Source organism: Calidris pugnax, unplaced genomic scaffold, assembly GCF_001431845.1.
Source record: "Calidris pugnax isolate Ruff unplaced genomic scaffold, ASM143184v1 scaffold70, whole genome shotgun sequence".
Lineage (NCBI taxonomy): Eukaryota > Metazoa > Chordata > Aves > Charadriiformes > Scolopacidae > Calidris > Calidris pugnax.
The window spans coordinates 590,128-609,744 of NW_015090862.1; the positions used below are offsets into that span (position 1 = coordinate 590,128).

General features: G+C 38.3%; 1 protein-coding gene across 7 annotated transcripts in view; it reads left to right on the top strand.

The window, feature by feature from the left end:
- Positions 1–19,617, top strand: part of PEAK1 (pseudopodium-enriched atypical kinase 1) — a 131,164-nt gene that overhangs the window by 12,070 nt on the left and 99,477 nt on the right. For 6 of the 7 annotated variants that reach the window (XR_001412328.1, XM_014944399.1, XM_014944400.1 and 3 more), the window contains exon 2: positions 5,872–6,032. The exons of the other annotated variant lie outside the window; for it this stretch is intronic. The gene's annotated coding sequence lies outside the window, so the exon portion shown is untranslated. The remainder of the gene's footprint in view (positions 1–5,871; positions 6,033–19,617) is intronic. 7 annotated transcript variants of the gene reach the window in all.

Here is a 19,617-nt window from a genome sequence, read left to right on the forward strand (position 1 = left end):
ACATGCCAGGTCATGTGTTACGGTCTGTTCAGAGTCACTGTAGGTTTTGCTAGTTAAATATTTCTGTCTGTGAGTTGGAAGAGCTACACTGCATATCAGAAGCTCGCAGTCAAACCTGCTGTTGGGTATTTACTTTTCTCATGGCTGAGTACTTAAAGTTAGCATGTGATTTGGGAGTAATCTTTGGAATTAATTTCTGTATTGGTTTGCAACAGGAAAAACATGGAAACTGGCATGATGCATAGTTTTCAGATTGTTTTAATCAGAAATTTCCATTTTAAGATAGGAGAACAGCACCTAGAGTAAATAGGCTTGTGCCATTTTTAGACTATGGAAGATCCTGCCTTTAAACTCCCAAGTCAGAGACTGAATAAATACTTTCAAGTTTCATTGTTGACCTCAAGATCACTTTTTCCATGGTTTGTGACAAGGAATTAAGCGGGATGTCTGCAAAGTAGGAGCATGCATTCAGGTCTTTTGGTATTGTCAGGTCAGGACTGAAGCTTGGTAAGATGAGAATGATTGGCAGAATGACATGTCCCCAGAATTTTTTTTTTTAACTCTTCTGTAAATTGTACTGAAATCTAAAATAGGGCATAGTGTTCTCAACAGAATGCTGACAGTGACAGAAACTTCAACAATGCAAACATTCTCACTTGTGGAGCTGAATCACTTGGAAACAGCAGCCAGAAAGGCGAAGTGGAAATACTGTTGTCTGAAACATTTAGTAGCAATGATCTGCGTTAAAATTGCAGTAAAATTAATCGATGCTTTTTTGTCATTTCTTTTGCACAGCAGTTTTCATATGTGCACCACAGTCTTATCTTGCAGCAAGAAAATAAGGCTCTTTCTGCACTGAGGTACTGAAGCAGGCTGATCTGGCTAATACTTTATTGCAGAGATTTATTTCGCTATCTGCATTGGAGATTTTGAAGTATTGTCTGTTTTTTAGCAAGCTGATTTAGTTTTTGTTTGATTTAAGAATATACAGAAAAAGACTGCTGTAATTAGAGCTTGCTGGTAGCTTTTGGCAAGTCCTGAATTATTTGTGCAGTAGTATTGTACTGAAAGAACACGATGCATTTTGAGGGAGGGGAAATCAGAACAATGTGCTGATTTGCTTGTGTGGGCTAATATGACTCATTTAGAATGAACTCTTTTACAGGTTTGGGTTTTTTTTAGGAAAAACTGACAGGCTAACCTTGGGTTTCAAATCAATTTAAACTGTCTAGCAAGTTGTAAGTCTCCCCTCGATCCGTAAGGCCCTAGCAATTCTCCATGGCTTTGGGTCAGCAGTTTACAAACACTGCCTGGACTAACAACCCGTGAAATCAATCTTTGAGTCTTCCTGATGCTGCCTTTGAACAGTTTCATTGATGGCAAAGGAGAAATGACTGTCAGGCCTCAGGACTGGAGTATAAAAATTCTACAATGTTAAAACATACAGAAGACAACATATTGGGTAAAAACACTTGAAAAGTTTCTGTACTCTTTGAATGAGGAGATTTTCTGGAGATATGTAGCAAAGTACCAAACAGGAAAACTTGCATACATACATTGAAGCCATTTTGCCCATCTTGGAAATTGAAGTTGCTGTACAAAGAATCCTGTTGGCTAGGTAGCTGCATGTTAAAACTAACATTTTGTGGATTCAGAAGTACTTAACTCTTTTATTCTGTGAATGTGTAAGATTAATTTATATGCAATACTTCCTAGTTAGTGAGAAGTCAGTGGTTTTAATTACTTAAGTCCAATAAAATAGCAGTTGTACCTGCCACATGATCTGCTCCTCTTGATGAAAACATTTTTTTAAAACTGAGCTGTGGTGTTTTCCTCACACTTAATTTCTTACCTACGTTAGTAAAATGTGCTCTCTGTGGCATCTGGCTTATTGTTCTTACCCTGTGCCAAGTTGTGTTTCATATTAAATATTCTTTTTCAAAACCAGCTGTTTTTGGAGGAGTTTCTTGCATGCTGACTCCAGCTAGCGTGCTTCGGTCTGGCAGTGTATTTGACTGTCCCTGTGAAGGGTTTCTATCTTTCTGATTCATCTACCATCTTTTGCCCTTATATTTTCTTTCAACACGGCATTGCATGCTCTCTTTAAAATAGCATGTGTTCTGGAGTGTGGGATTCACCTCATTGTAGGTGAAAATTTACTGTGCTGTGGAAATGTTAGTCCTGCCTATGCATGCTGAAAAATTGATGGGGCTACTTAGAAAATGTGATGGTGTTGGCTTTGACTAATGACAAATGAACTGTTAGAAATCAACTGATGCTTTCAGGACTCGGAAGGCATACAGGGTGCCTCCCTGAAAACCCAAAGCTGTATGTGAGGATAAGAACAGCTGTTTGAAATGTCACAGCAGTCTGGGCACTGGCCATACAAGGAGCCCTCTCCTTACAAAGATAGGTCTGTCTGATTCATGTGTTGCCTCTGTGTTAAAGTTCATGGGGCTCTTTGTCTAGATGCCTGCTACGCGTGCGTTTCATCTTGGAGGTGTTTGAAAGCTTCTCTAGATATTATTAGAGTGGTAGAAAGGAAGTGGAAAAGAGGGAAAACAGACTTACTGAATATTTCGGTGGTTGTTTGCCAAATCGCATTTTGGGATTCATTTCTATTTTAAATACTACAGTGGCTGCCAAAGCTGGCAAACTGTGATCCCCTTTGGAAGGGGGAGGAGACTTCATTACTTCTCTGCGGAGGAGGGACATCATTTTCCTGTTGCTTTGTTTTTCCTTTTGTAGTGAGCAAAGAAATTCTGGGGGAGAAAAGTAGAAAAAGCCATTTTTCAATGCTTTTCCTGAAATTTTACAAAACAATGGGTTTGATTTACACTTTAAATGTGGTTTCCTGTCTTCTCTCACATCATTTGCATACCTTTAAAAATAGTTTGGTTTAACTTTATTTTATAGGAATGTGTCCTTTCCTCAGCTAGTACTGGTCAGGGTATTGTTTCCTTGATTATTTCCAAGTGCATGTAATAAGCAAGAAGAGATCAAATTTAATCACCAAACAATTGGCCAGATTTGCAAAAAGGAAAGCTGATTAGAATCACCAAAAAAAACCCAGGCTGCACATAGAATAATATGTATGATTAAATAACTAAAGCCTACAGTTCAGGAAGATAAGATGACTGAACAGCAAAAAGAAGGGAAAAAAAACCAAACCAAACACAGGAGCCAAAAAATATCTGGGTTTTCTTCCTGCCTTTGTCATGCCTCACTTGTAGCCTTGGAAACTGAGACAAAGAGGTTAAGAAACTTGCTCATTCTTAAAATGGAGATAAGATACAATGTACAGCTTATTTTAGTCTCGCTTATTCCTCTGCAAAGTGCTGTTAAGTGAAGTGCATTGGGTTTTTTACTGTGCCTGTCTGTTTGCCTGATCCTTTGTTTGAAGCTGTCAGCCTTTCCAGGTTATTTCATCATCTGTGCTCTCGGGAGGGTGTTGGGTGTTCTGGTCAGACTAGACAATTCGTGAACTTTCAGCAGGATGCAAAATATCTCCAGTACATGAGCTCGCTGAGGAGTCAGAGCACACAGGAGATGGTTGGCTGTATGTTTTTTCAAGCAAGCTCTCGTTTTCCTCAAGGAGTATAAACCAGGAATTCAAGATTGTGGGATTAAAACATTGGAAAAGGTTCTTGGCAAATTGATCAACTGTGAAATAGTTACGAGCTCTTATTTTTTAAATCTGAAGGTGACACTTTAAAGTTGAGTTAAGCCCTGTACTTAGGGCTTTTGTTTTATAGGCTCTCTGGCTGTTCATGTGCTGTTTATATTAATGCAGCTCATTTGTAGGCAATGCAGACACTTTTAGAAATTGTAAGATTGTGGAGACATTTAATGGCTAAGGATAAATTGCACAGCTGTGGACACTATTTATACTTTTGTATATAGAAAAGAGTCTGTATGATGAAACAGGCATAGCTCAATGTTGGGAGTTATTTTTCATGTTTTTTTATCTTGGTGAGGACTTGCCAGCTTTCAGTTTTACAGGTTAAAAAGTGTTAGCATGTCCATATCCCAAGAAGAAAAAGATTCTGTGTTACCTGTTAAGAAAATAAGAGAACACTGTATATTTAAGAAAGGAGAAACAAGGTAGATGGGCTGAGGTGAAATGTTTAAAAATCTTAGTAAGAAATTCTAGAAACCCTGCATAAGATTTCTGGGCTGAGAGGAGGAGTTTCTAAATATGCAGAGGGAAACTGTAGGAATTTAAATATGATTAAAAGTAGCCAGGACTTCATAGAAGATGAAGTGAACAGTTACTCGTGTAACCAGTTAGTTTACAGGTTAAGGATCTTGAAAGCTCTGCTAAGCGTACATCCCTTCCAGAAGAAAGGAATGTCCAAGCCCACAACTTCTTGTAAAAAAGCCATTTAAAGCAATTTCCAACTTTCTAAAATATGTATGGAAAAATAATTATCATTTTAATAATTATATCTCAAGCAAAGGACCCACAAAGGGAGCAAGTTGTTTGTTCTTTGTAGATGTGTTAACGATGGGAATCTCTTAGAAGTCAACTTTAAAGGACAAAAGGACAAACACAATTATAGGATGTGTTAAATGGAAATGAGGCACTGAGACAGAAACAGCATTGCTTCAAAGATGAGAGGCTTGGATAAATTAAGAACTACCAGATACCATCTTCGAAATACTGGAATCTAATATCTCTGACAATTACTTTGGAAAAAGTTCACTGAGAGAAACCATAGGAAATTGCAGACACTATAGTTCTGTGCTCCTAGTTTGCACATAGATTGTGGATCATTTCAAGTTGACCCCCTATTTTGTATCTGAAAAATTCCATTAAATTGCTTTGTTAGTTAAGTATCTCTGAATGCTTCCACATCCTCTAGAGATCTAGTTGCAACATTGTAGTTTGTTCCCTTTTCTCCCTTAATGCTTTAAAATCCACAAGCTTGTTCTGTCTCGGATTGCTGTCCCTGATGGGAATCAGGGGATAGGTTTAGTGGGTGAATTATGAAGTAATTTGATCAAGGGCTCAGAAGATACGATCTTTCTTCTCTTTTCTTCCCTTGTAATGTCAACACTGTGGTTTTTAAAAAATAATAATTTGCACGTATGCTCTGAAATTCTGACTTTGGCTCTGACTTGTCCTAAGCTGTTACCACTTCGCTGGGGTTGATCTGATACGGGTTACTATTTGACAGCTCTTGTCCCTCTAAGAAACTAATTTCCACATTATACATTACAAAAGTTTGATCAAAAGATAAAGCTTGAACTAATAAGATGAATAATTTACTGACATCAAAGAGAAAATGGAATAGGGCAAAGCTGAGAGCCTGGAGCACTGATGTGTTCCCAAAATCTTTCCTGTGGCTGACTCTGGCTGACCACTGCGTGTGCCTCATTACCACTCCTGTTTCTAAAAATGAGACCCTTTATTAAAAAAAAAAATAATAAATATCTGGTTAATAAAGATTATTTTTTTCAGACTATCTAATGCTTTTTTAAGACTTCTATTTTTGATTCAGATATGTCTGAAATTCTTACACCTGCCAGCCACATTCCCTGAACTCCATTCTGCTCTGTATTGATGCAGACTGATAAATTCCTTCTGGACCAAGCTGGTACCCGTATCTGAGATGCAGAACAGAGCTGCAATACCTCTTAGTTGATTTCAGTACAGAGTGAAGCATGTTAGTTTACATCACTGCTAGGGATTTAAATATCTTAACTTGTTTTACTTTGCACTGGAAGGAGCTTGCACAGTCATTCACCACATTGTCACCGAGACAGCAGCTTGATGGAGCTTCACTCCATCTCACAAGAGCAAGTTTTAACTTCTTGACTGATACCTTCAGCTCACTCTCGAATTATGTATTTTTTTCCATTCTTCAGGTGACTGGTAATGTGAGAAAACAATACGTGGATGCAGTAGGAAAATCTATCAACCCACTTCTTTAAGCCAAAAGTTGCTAGGCAGAGTGAATAGCAGCTGCCTGCGCCTCCTCGTTTGACAGCCGTACCTCTGCTGCAGAGACCAGAAATGTACGTCCCTGGTAGGTTTCTACAGTTGGTTGTTTGGAAAAGAATCACTTTAATACGTTGCCATCATTTGAATGAGACTTTTTACAAGATATTTCTCTTAAATGTTTAGATGGGTTTATACATGTATGTCTGTTTCGTTACACGTTTAGCTTTTTCCACTTTGTGCATTTTAGTCCAAGAATGTGCGTTCAAGGAGATCATGGAAGATTTCTAGCTGGCTCAGCAGCCTAACGGGGCCCTGCTGTGGAAAACCTGCATCCTCTAGATTCTTTTTAAATTGCAGAGTGTTAAGTGATTTGTGATTCCAGTCTGAAAAGCCCTACCACTGCCTTAGACTTCTTGAAAGTGAGACAAATGTTTTTCTTATTACTGCCCTGTTAGAGAACCATTGTATGAAATACGCGGCAAATTTAGCTCATGACTTCACAGCAGCAGCTATTTAAGCCTCACTGTCCTTCAGGCACTTACACAAAGGCAACTGCATCAGGTCTCAGTACGATAGCAGTTTGCTTCTGCTTCCTGGGATGATAGGAAGGGTAAGATTCCTAAATGGCACAGTATAAGTTAATTTAAATGCCTTTTATTACACGAACTGTTAGCATTACCCTGGTGACTACACACAAATACATCAATAGGATAATCCACCTATAGTTGCCCGGTTCCCTGTGTTATCACATTGCAGTCTGGGCAGCTCTGACACTCAGGAACTTTTGATGGTGAGCTCATCAGTGTTTCTTGATTTACTTGCTCTGAAGTAATAAGTGTGAATATTTGTTTTGGACTTCTAGGTTTTTTTAAACAGCCCCATTTTTTTTTAATCAAGTACACAGAATGTTGCTCACTGTCTGAAAAGACTGTAATATGAAGCGTGCAGCACACAAAAGCCTGCACTGAGTGACAGAATTTAACCAAACTCGGAACTTACTAGCAAAGGAAAGGATATAAACTTATATTCTACTGGTTTCCCAGCAGTAATGAAATTGTGTGTGGTGTAGCAGTAGTTAAATGCAGACTGCACTGTTTCAAATGCAACAATAGTCTGGGCAGTCAGGCTTTTACATTCCAAAAAACTCTTCATCAGAGGAAAGAGGTTTTACAGATCACTTTGTAGAGTCTTGGCCTGGAATGATACCGGCTCAGTCCCTGTGAAGACAAAATAACTTAAATAGATGTGGAGTGGGAAATAAGTTCTTCATGGAAGTATTTCTTCCATAAGTCTCTTTATTAAATTGAGGAAAACAGAAATATACTTCTAAAGAGGTTTTTTAGTAGGAGTTTTAAAAGGAATTTGAATTAAGAAAGGATATCATTAGTGCTATAAAAGTGTAATTAAATATTTATGATACTGTAAAACCATACTTTTCCGTGTGCTTACACAAAGCCAAGTTTGGTTGGTTTTTTTTTGTGTTCCTCTTGAGTATTTCTATTCTGAGATTTGGGGTCAGGGGTAAGTGAACGAGTCTCATGTGTGTCCCAGCTATTAAGCCCTGTTTTGCCTCTTCCTGTTGTGCAATCAGTTTTCCCAGGACTTTGTCAGTCACAGCAGAGTAATGTGCATTTGCTCCCTGAACCCAGGTTAACCAGAACTCTTGGGGTATTTTATGATTCCCTTCTGGAAGGTGCCTGTAGCGTGATCATTTACAGTCTATCAGTATTCTTTGGAATCTCTTTTACCCAACGTAGAAGGCATTGAAAGAATCATTTTGAAGAACACATCATGTGGAGAGAACAGCCTTTTCTGTAGAAGGGTTGTGTAGGAGTTTAATGCCATCTCAACTTGATGACTTTCCTAGGGAAAAATGTTAAAGCTGCAGATATGAAGGAGCAAAATCTGTACTTTAATTATAGTAATATTTGGCTTTAAGCAGCCTGACTGGTTAAATCTAGATTAGGAACCAAGCCCTTCACCAGTGCTTGTTAATCCTAATGCACTGCTGTTCTGTGATACCATGGTGGTTTTCACCTGAGAATGAAAACCCCTTCTAAAGTCCAGCCAGCCTTTTAACCTGTGTTTAAAAGGAATAAACTGTGTTAAGAGCTATAAACAGATTGAGAAGAGTTTGTGCATCTTACAATTTGAAGAATCCTCCAGTTTACCTAAAAATTGATGTTGCAAGATCGGGATAAAACTTTCTTACTGCCTTGATGCTGAGCTCCTACAAACAGACGTGGAATCAAAGAGAAAAAGGAGGAGGGGGGTTGTTTTTATGACAAGTAACTATTGCCAATTAGATTTTTGGTTGCCATCAGAAAGGTGATTTCACTTAATGATTATGATAAGCTACAAATTACATACATACAGTAATGTTGCATTAAAATAGCATACCGTCAAGTCCTGTGCACCTCTCATCTTTTATCCCAAATAGCTGTTTAGCTCTCCAAAGCATCAGAAGGAAGAAAACGGGTCCTTTCAAGGTTATAGCTCGTCATGCTTGGATAATACCATTGAGAAGAGCCTAAACACAACAAATCAAAATCTGTGAAATGATGCATGGCTTCATGCTTCTGTAATTTTGAAAAAGTACATATAGATTTCCATTCTTCCATTCCAAAGAGCCCTTGAAGTATGTCAAGTATTTATAGCTTTGGATGTCTCACTTGTACATGCGGGAGTTAATGACTCACACCTTTTCCAAACAATTGAAGTGCTTCCTGAATAGTAGAGAAAACATTCCTTCCTCAGCTCAAGTTCTGATTCACATTCTGATTCACATTTGTTTGTTGTCATGTGGCAAACACCATTTGGCATGTTTACTCCTAGGTCTTAATTACCCTGCAGCAGTACTTTTCTCTTTATAGATCTTATTTCCTTTCCTTCTCTCAGCTGTAGCATGAAACAGCACCTAAATTAATCCAAAAATAATAGCCTAGTTTTTCCTTCCCTCTTCCCTCCTCTCCCCAGCTGCATGTTTCTGCCTCTTTCCCTGTCACCAGCACCTGTGGGCCCTCCACTGAACTTGATTCAACTTGTTAAAGCAACAGAAAATTAATCCAGTGAAGAAAAGATGTTTTCAGCAATAGGTTTGCTATTCAAATTGACTCGGTGAGGAGGCTCATAAACAGCAGAACCAACACAAAGGAGAGAGCCAGACTGGCACCAGGAACGTGGTAAGGGGGAGGAACCCACGCAATATCCCTGGCAGTAACAGCAAGCTGTTAATGCTGCTCAACCATAACTTTTGCTAAGAATTTAGGTTGCTTTTCTGCCCTGAAAGAGTTCATCTGGGTCAGATGAATGCAGGACTGAAGCATGTGAGAAGGTAACAGAAGATGCTCCAGGGCCGGAAGAGAAGGAAATGGCACGCTCCTTTCTGGTTGTTGCTAGCCATGTAATCCTTTAATTGTTACCTGAATCTGCACCCTCAGTCTCTGGGTAGTGTTTTGACGGAGGTATTGCACAAGCTGTCTTAAAGACTTGCCCTGCTCCTCCTGCCCCTCATCTCTCGGCTTTGTGCTACACTAGCATGTGTGCTCTTAGAGCTGTGTCAAGAAATGGGTCCCAAAAAAGCTGGGAATGTGATGAGTGATGTGTGTTTAGCTGAGTTACTGTTTACCCAAATCAGTTCAACCTGTGGCCATGCAGACAAATGTCAGCATCACCGCGAACGGGTTATGTTACGCATTTTTTTCTCTCTCCCGAGCCATCTTGGCATTCCCATCTGCTTATCCCAATTTGTTGCCACTTCATTTTTGCTGAAAACAGATTTGTAGGGGAAAGCAGGCCACGGAAACATCGTGGGTACAGTACCTGGGATGGAGGGGCAGGCAGGGAATTAGAATGGGTTATGTTAGGCATTTTTTTTTTCCTCTCCCTAGCCATCTTGGCATTCCCATCTGCTTATCCCAATTTGTTGCCACTTCATTTTTGCTGAAAACAGATTTGTAGGGGAAAGCAGGCCACGGAAACATCGTGGGTACAGTACCTGGGATGGAGGGGCAGGCAGGGAATTGGTTGGGAGGGTGAGAACACCCTGTTTTATGGCTTCCCCTTGCAGCAGCACGTGTCAGTGGACCTGAGGGAGCAGCATGGCTGGGGAGGGCTGGGTGGGGAGATGACAGTGTTCTGAGCTGAGTTTGTCACAAAGAAAATATTCGTTAGCCATACTCTCTGATTATTTTTGTACATTTCTAATGATTTTATTTGAATTAAAAGAAAAAGTTGGAGAGACAGTCAGTAATTCCTTGCTTAAAAATGCAATGAAAAATTTATAGGCTAAACGAGCATTTGTGACAAAATCTAGGATGTGGTTTAAAAGAAAGTTATTTTCAGGAGTTGGGCTTAGTGAAACAGCATGCTTTGAATTTTAAGTCCTGTGTACTGCTGTAAATGTTATCTGTCCTCTGCCGAAGAATTCCTAGCACGCTAGATCCCATCTCTCCGAGATGGTCCACTTTGCATTGGTTTTGTTACCCAATCAGTCTTCATTCTGTTCATTCCTCTGCCCTTTACTTATGCCTCTTCCTGTTTTTCCTCCTCCCCCCATATATACTTGGATGCAGTCTATTTCCCTGCATGTAGCTCTTCTATTTAAATGCACCAGTGGTACTTACACATAACTCTCCCACACCCAAACAAGGCAGATTTGTTTTCCCTTTCGATATTTTTTTGCTGTTGACTCATTACATTGATATTAGGATTAGGTTAGGGTTAGAAACCTTCTGCTTCGTGAATTTCACAAATTTCAAATTTGAACAGGCAATCGGTACTATAGGCAGTTTTGCAAAATAATCTCGCAAAAACACTGGTAGGAAACTGGCAATCTTCCTCTGCCCAAAATAAACTAATATACAAACCCAAAATTTCCCCACCACATCCTGCGCAAATGTCTATCTTCACACACAAATAAAAATATTTGAAATATTATGAGATTCCTGTGGGTTCTTTAAATGAAATTACCTTCTCTTGCTATTCCAGGTTTAAAAAAAAATAATAATTCAAAACCCAAAACGCTTTCCCTGAACTAGTCTGACTAGACCACACAGCTTGCAGTGTGCATATTATAAGGACACTGAAGGGTTGTGCTGTAATAGAGCTTATTAGAGATGTCTGGAGCGAAGCCATCTATAGACTAGACGGATTAGGAGCATGACAACTGGAAGCTGTTTCTTTCTGTCATCCTTCTCTACAGCATTTGAAAAAGAAATTGAAGTAATATCCCTCATACCTCAAAGTTGTGCCTTAAGGGAGCCATTATCTCCACTCCTCGCTATACACAGAGGCGAAATTTATTTTATAATCAAGTGTTGTTAATGCAAGAAAAAACATCTGCCTCAGTGCTGGAAAACATGCGCAGAATTTGTCTTCTGAGTATATTGCAAGTGGTGTTGCAGTTCTGGAAAAATAATTTTTGTGTTCAAGTTTTGGGGGTTTAAAATAATGCTCCTCACCATTCAAAATTTTAGGAGTTTCATCTTGATGGAATTAGGAATATGACAGAAAATATTTGCTTATTTTTGATAAATACTTGTTTATTTTTGATAAACTGACAAAACTGCTTTTTGAATACCTTCTCACTTGTACTCTTCTACTGCATATAAACAGCAGCAAAATTTGTCAAATTGTCTCTGTCAGACAATCAAATTGTCTCTGTCTTCAAAACTGGTCTTCCTCCCAGGCTGCGCTGTCCTTCAGATAATGATATTTTCAGATTATAATATTTGGAATGGTTCTTTTTTCACAAGTGAGGTTGTAACTTGTTGTAGTTGATGGTTTGTCTTGCTGGTTTTGCATTATTAATGGAAATCAGAATAAAAAGCCTGTCTGGTTCTCATACCATCAGGTTCTTATAGGGGTTTTGTCTCAAAATTGTCTTGGCAGGATTCTTTAGCGATTTCATTCTGATGTGCCAGATCTGTTCACTACATATTAACAACTATATTTGTGACAGTAAATATCTGTTGACATAATGCATTGCAGCAGTTGTATTTTCATAACTTTGGCTTTCCTTCTTGGGTTGTTACATATGCATAAAATACAATTGGGTTGTCCTAGATTCATATATTGATAACTTTAGTTACCACTTCCCTCTAGATGCTAAAATTTGGTTTAATTTTCTATTTTCCCACAAGTTCAGCTTAAATGATAGGATATGGACTCAGTGAATTTGTTTTCCTATTGACTCAGTCCAAACTCAGAGCCACATAAAAAATGACCAACATGAAATTCTACATCCTTTTTGTGAGAGTCTAAGGAAAAAAGGTACAAATTTCTCCCCAGAAGAAAACAGTTTCTTTAGGTACTAGTTGATGAATTTTGGATTTTGTTCAGAGAACTACTCAAAACTTATCTTCAAAACTGAAAGCCAACTATTAATGTGTATTGAAGAGATGAGCTGTTGCCAGGGTAAGAAAATTACTTCCATTTTTCTATTCAGGATGAAGAGACACAAAGCAAAACTGAAGTGACCAATTTAAAACAGTATGAGCATTCTCTTTTCTCTGAATTTTACTTGTGGGGGGCAATTAAGTGGTTCTGTGAGAATTTATTGAATATGTGATCTGTAAATTAAACAATTATTCTTCTGCAGATTTATCGTATTCTAAATAAATGGGGATTATTCAAAACATACCTCAACTTCTTGCGAAAGCTTGGAATAATTCTTGCAGGAAACGTGTACTTGGACCAAGCTGCCTAATGAACTAGATTGTGTTTGATATCCACATGCCAAATTTAAATAAATATTTTACAGTTATGGATCAGGTATCCATTAGGGTATACAGTAATGGGTCTGGTATCTGTTCAGATGGAGCTTTTGTGCTGTTGATTATCCTTTTGGGATTCATGGGGAAATGGAAGTGCTTGAGGTCACTGGAAAATTTTAAGTGGAAGATAAGACTTGGGTTGGAAATGAACACATCTATTTGTTCATGTTTAGAAAAGGTGGATAGAAGTTTTTGCAGTGAAAAATGTCAGTTTCATGACCAAAACGATTCACAAAAAAATTTCCCTAAACTACTTTACACATACGTTTTTTTCTCCCGAGTTGAAATATATTTTATTGAACCTTTCAACTTTGAATCGCTTGGCATGGTGGTATTGCTTGGCATAAGCACAGAACTGAAAAATGCTGTGGAATATTTAATTTCTTTGAAAAGAAGTTTTTGCTCTCAGCCTAATAACTTGCAAAAAAGACAAAATGACATGCTAGCAAATGAAAGTTGCCTCTTCTGCATAATCTTGGAGTAATATTAAAAGCATGAAGCTGTTTACAAGTGACCATCCCCGAGGTGCTGAACCGTGGTTGGGCAGATGCAGTTTCTTGATTGTGTTAAGCTGATCTTGGGCAGTGCTGCCAAAGAGAGGGGGTCTCAGCAGCATTAGCACTTGTGCAGATGTGACCAGCTGAATCAAGTTCCTAATCTGGATGGAAGTTTCCTCATGTGGGGGATTAGTTTCCAGCCAGATTAGGAACTGCACCTATCCAGCTGATTACACAAGCCAGGAGCACTTTCATCAGCTCCAACTGGGAACGCTTGGCCAAAGAAGTGGAGAGATAGTCCCTTCAACCAAAACTGCAGATTTTTATCTTCTTATGCAGATTGTAAATCTGCACCTTAAGCGATGTTTTGTTAACATGCTGATGGGCTCAGAAAGGCTCTGCTGTTTGCATACTGTTTAAAGAAAAAGACAAGGACCCAAAAGCTTGTTGCTTTAAACATATTTGAGTATGCGGTAATAGATCATTTTGAAAGTAGGCTTTTTACTGAATAAATTTGGGTATTTCAGAGCAGAAAACCCTATAAACATGTTTTGTACTTTGCAGGCTAAAAAAAGGCTCTGCCGTTCATGTTTTCTACACTGCTGTAATCATACTATGTAAATTTCACTCAATTTTTAGCTTCAGATTAAAACTTTGGTACAGATGTCAAGACTCATATGATACTAGGGATTAGAGATGTCAGTATAACACAGTGAGCTGAAATACAGTGGATTAAACTGTAATTTTGTTTTCAGAGTTCCATTTATTTTATTTATTTTAGCTAGATTGGTATACCTTAAGATCTAATCTGTCATTCTATTTTCTTCCCTTCCATTTCGGTTGATTGTTCAGGTTCATCTTAGAGGCCTTATCTCAAGGAGCGCATGGGGAGGGAGGTGCTGAGATGCTGATCATAGTGGCACCTCTCCATGAGCTGTAAGGCTGTTTCCTGGCTGGTATAATTTCAAGATCAGTTTTTTAAAATTGCCCTGGTTTCTGTTCCTCGTTCCTTAGCAAAGCGCTGCTCAGGCTGGATTGGCATGGAATGGTTTTGGCTCAGCTGTTTTTGCTACTTGGCATTTCTTCTTGCCATGGCAAGAAGGTCTCAGCATTCGCTTGCTGTGCTAAATAATTGAGATTATAAAGGCACTGAGTACTTGCTCCATCATGTTTTGGGGCAGACTAATGTGCATATTGCTGTGTGGCTGATTAAAAAAAAAATGTTTAAGTTGTCACCGAGGTAGACTAGGGACATCGAAAGACCGTGTCCTTTTGGTTCTTCCTTAAGTCCTTACTGTTACTTATGCATCAAATATTTATAGTTTTAATGTGCAAAACACTGTCTTGTCCTGTTGAATGTCATTCAGTATTTTTCACTAGGGATTGGTAGAAAGACATTTTTTAAATGTTAAACCTACAACAGGTAATGAATCTTTTATTAGTAATACTGATTTTAATCTCTAGCCCCTTTGAGAAAAGCTATCTCATGGGTCTTGAGTAAATGATAAAGCTGAGATAGTGAATAGTTTGCTTTAATGAATCCAATTGTGAAATAAATTTTGCCCTCTGAACTCCAGTACATTTTTCCCCCATAGTAGCTGCTCTTCAAGATGATTTATTTTTTCCTTGCTTGTGATGCACTTCTAGTCAAAGGTCTTCTCTGGACCATGTCCATCTACAATCTTTATTGCCATCAACTGCCATCCTCCTCATCCTACAAGTCACACTTCAGGTAGCACAGTGTAGATAACATCTAACACACAGCAACTCCAGCCCGGCCTCAGGTAGGAGCTTGAACACAGTAATTATTTGGTTTTAGCCTTTAGTGAGCTTTTTCACTAGAATACCAGGAAGGAAAGGAGCTACCTATAGCTAGCAGACAGATCCAAACTGAGCATATTTCATAGATCAAATACTTTTTTAATTTTCAAATTTTACTGGAATAACAACTCATGTTAAGGTTTAAACATTGATGGTTTTGAATGCTTGGGAAAGGTGTGTGGTTTCATGCTGTAGAGAGAGGCAGAGGATGGTAGCAGTGTGCTTTTTCTTCCTCTAAAAATAGCCGTACAGGATTTCCCTAGGAGCTTGCCCAAATACATATCCACAGAGAAGTAAGTGTCTGCGATATGGAGTGATGAGAATTTAAACAGAACATTGGTAGCTTGTTAAAAATCTCCTCGGGAGAGTGTAGTAATTTTATGTTTCAGTGAGATCTTTAGGTTGTTGGTTGCTGCAGTGCTTCTGATTCTTACTCTGAACGTGTGAAGAAAATAATGCTGAATTGTGACAGTGTACCCCAGTTTTAAAAGGATGTCCTGCTTAAGGGAATATTCATCGAGCTTAATAAAGTATTATTCAGCTTTAAGGTTTATTTGTGGAGATTTGAATTCAGGAAATGGCATTGTTACGCAAGAACTGGAGCAGCTGAAAGGAAAGGAGATTAATATACTAAGACTTGGAAGGGGAAGCTGAGGTTGGAGGATTTTGTTAGCTCAGGCACTGATTTTCATATTTCACTAAGAAACTTTCTGTAAAACTTTCTCTTTTTTTTCTTTGAAGTTAAGTAGGGATTCAGGATCAAAAAGATGCTATTCATTCATATAAACTGAAGATGTTTCAAATATTTGTGCAGAAATTGTCCCGCTTATCGAGGAGGTCTGGGCATGCTTCACTCCAGGAGTTTCTTTCCAGGGACTCATTAAAATGAATGCAGAAGTAGTATCAGATCGTTTTTATTCAGCTACATTATTAACAAAATGGAAAGTTGGAGTGATTAAGCCATGAAACTGTAACTGTCCCTCAGGAACACCTCAACAATTGTGCTGCAGAGTGTTTCCTATTTGATTTCAGTGCTTTCTTCAACAGAGGAAAGAGGGACCAGTACTAAGATGAGCTTTTGTGTTCCCACAGATAGAAAGACTGGCATTTGCAGGAGAGTTTACATTATGTGTTATGTTTAAAGTAGAGAATTTAAGATCAGGGTTTTTTTTTCATAAAAAACTTTCATTGCTGTATACAACTAAGATGAGCTTTTGTGTTCCCACAGATAGAAAGACTGGCATTTGCAGGAGAGTTTACATTATGTGTTATGTTTAAAGTAGAGAATTTAACATCAGGGTTATTTTCATAAAAAACTTTCATTGCTGTATACAGTAACAGCAAATCATAAAAAATAGAATGTCAAACTTTTGTAAGATTTTGTGCCATAAATTAGACCACAAAATACCGTATCAAATTCCACGATAAAAGACCCAATATCTCACATATCTCACTTTCTTTTGCTACTGAGAAAAGTGTAGCATTACATCTTTGATGTTATGTTCGTTTTTCACTGGGGGAGAAAAATCTCTTTGAACAGAGGAATGGGTTATAAAGGAGTAAAAATAGAGAAAATTAATCTATAGGGATGAAGTAACTTAAGATCCTCAGGGAGTACATACCTTACCCTGTTAAAAAAACCAACACAAAACCAACCACTACGACACAAAAAATTCCCACCATTTTGGAAAGAAAAATACAGATTGCCAATAATTTAATGAAGAAAATATCTAATGAAGGAAATATAATAGAACTGTGGAACTGACCTGAAAGCCAGTTGAAAAAGTAATTTGTACACAAATCTTTCTCACCTTTCTCTACAAGAAAGCATGGGACTCTTCGGGGGTAACTTATATCCTGTATTCTATATGTACCTTGTAAATTAATGTTTCTCTGCTGTGACTTTCTAGCCAATAAATGTGAATTCTGAACCCTATTTTCCACTGCGGGTTTTTTGGCATTCTTAGCTTGGCAGTTCCTAGAAGGCAGCTGAAAGCACAGTGACCCGTGTCATTTATAACAGCAGCATCTTGGTAGCCTTTGAAATACTTGAGCTGTAAAGCTGTGCCTTTTGTGTGTGGTCTGTAGTCAAAATGTTCTGACCTGTTACGGAGGAGAAAGTTGTTCTAAAACTTTTAGTGTCTGAGATGAGGAGAGGAGCACATGTGAAAAATAAGGTTCATAACTGCACAACTCCCTTCTGAGTAATTTGCAAGCTGGGAAGGTGAAATGTTAGATACTCTGGTGCATGCTCAGACTCTGCTCCATGGAAGTGCATATGGTTTGTGTCTGCCTTAGCTGCATATAAGGCCAAATAGCTGGTGCATGTGGGCCATTACTGTGTTTTGGGTAGTGCCTAACTTTAAGATTTTTAAATCAAAATTACTCAGGGCTGAGACTTTGATGTAAAAAAAAAAAAAAAAAAAAAAAAACCCAAAACTTTGGGAAATATTGATTTACGAAAATTCAGGATAGCATTCATGTGCATAAACAGGCATCTTTAAAGTCTTAACACAGAACATTTCTAACTTGCAGATAACTGATCTTTAAAGATAACAATCTGTGGAAACAACAAATGGGTAAAGGCAGCTCATCTTAATAGCCTAATTAAAAAAGAGCATTTCTAGGCTAAAACTTTAATAATTGTAATTCCAAGAAAAGCAATGATATTTTTTGCTCGTTCTAACTCCATTGCCCTTAAATAATACTTCTTGGTTTTCTCCTGTTCCTTCTTTAGAAGCGTGTGTTTCTTTTGGCAGGTAGGTATGCTAGAAAGCTCAGGATGGTTTGGTTATTTTGGAGGAGCTGGAGCTGTTTGAGAAGATAGGAATTTCTGTTTAGAATGGAAAACTGATCCTAATGGTCTCTTTGGAGACAGAATGGTCTTTCAAAAATTAAAAAAATCACTTTTCTGTGGAAAAAAGGTTTGAAACTGAAATACAGTGTGTGCTGAATGTGTATCCAGATAAATTCCAGTAGTTACTGCTCTCAGTGTACTACTTTTGATTAAAAGTAACCTTAAAGATTTCTTCGTGTTGAAAAAACCAAGGCTTGTTCATCTGGCAATACTTGCTTTTCTTATGGTATTGACACTTCAGCAGCTGTACAGCCTAAGTTTGTCCGTCCGTCTGTCCATGAGGAATGACAGGATGATGTCCCAGCTGAGCGGTGGGGAGCACTGGTGGGAGCCTGGCTTCCAGGTACTGGGAGCCTCTGACACGCTCCAAGTCATCCTGAGCTACATGGGGCAGAGGGCACGTAAGAGGGGACATTCTGGATGAGCAAATGTAGGTGGAGCTGCTGGTTTACAGACAACGAGGAATGGAGGTTGGTAACTTTTTTAAAAATAATGATGTTTAATTAGCCAGAATTGTGTGGGTCAGGGAGTGGCACTTGTAGGCTCAGACATGCAGTTGTGTTGGACTGGCAAATTAACATATACAAGTTTTTATTTTGTAGCAATTAAGATTTTATGCATCATGAACTTGATACAACCTCATAAAAGCCAGAAGGAAAAACTGTATTTCTTAACAGGACATCTTTTGATTTTCCTTCCATGAACACAAGTTGGTAATAGTTAATCTTTAACATGTCCCAGAGCATGCACTGAAATAATAATTTTGCCCCATCAAATCACTTCTCTTCTAAGATGTTTTTCTTAACTGCCTGGAATTAGTTGGTCTGAGTTTAATTGGGTTTAAGTGGATACAAAGTTGCTAAAAGAAAATTTAAATAGGTTTTACCTATTCATTAATCTGTGTGTCCTGTTTCAAAAGATGATGCGATACAAAACCTCAGTAAAAACTACCTGTTTACAGGAAGATAACCATTATTCTTTTCACAATCTGCATCAATACTGACTATTTTAAAGAATTTCTGGTTATACTTTCCCTGGTTTATTTCAAGTTCCTTCTGTTTTATAATTTTTAAGTGGCCTTTTTTTTCTCGTTGTAGCCTCAAAATGTTATCAAATAGCCTGATCAGCTGGAACACTCCTTGTGTTAGGACATGCTGTTTAAGGGCCTTAAGTGGTAGGTGAACCTTAGTGTGGTAAAAGCCAAGTTTAAGAAAGAGCAAGTGTCATACACAATTAGCTTTGAAAAGGCAGTGGAGTGCTGTGGTTCACTGTTTCTAATATAAAGTGATGTGAGTAAAGGGGTGCTTTATAAAAAGGAAATTGCAGTTAAGGAAATAACACGTTCCTTAATTACTGCCATTTCGGAATGATCTACAGTAAAATGGTGTTCTATGTCCTGCTTTTTGAAGGAATATAGCAGGTTTGGGCTCTAAGGCACATCTGGTTTTGAAGCATTTTTCTCCTGTATCACACAGTAATTCTGCTCATTGATTTTGTTTGATTTTGTAGGTGGAAGGGAGATCTTGCTAGTTATGTAGATAAGGAAGGGAAGTTCATATAAAGTAGTTCCTATAAAATGTCTGGAAAAAATCCCCATCCATGACCTATGGATTTAAGTGCATATGATTGATCTAAATGGTGTGAGAAATGAGGTGGAGCACCTGAAGCTCCCCAGCTCCTGTCCTAGGCCTGGGGAACCAAGGTGGTGGGAGAACCCAG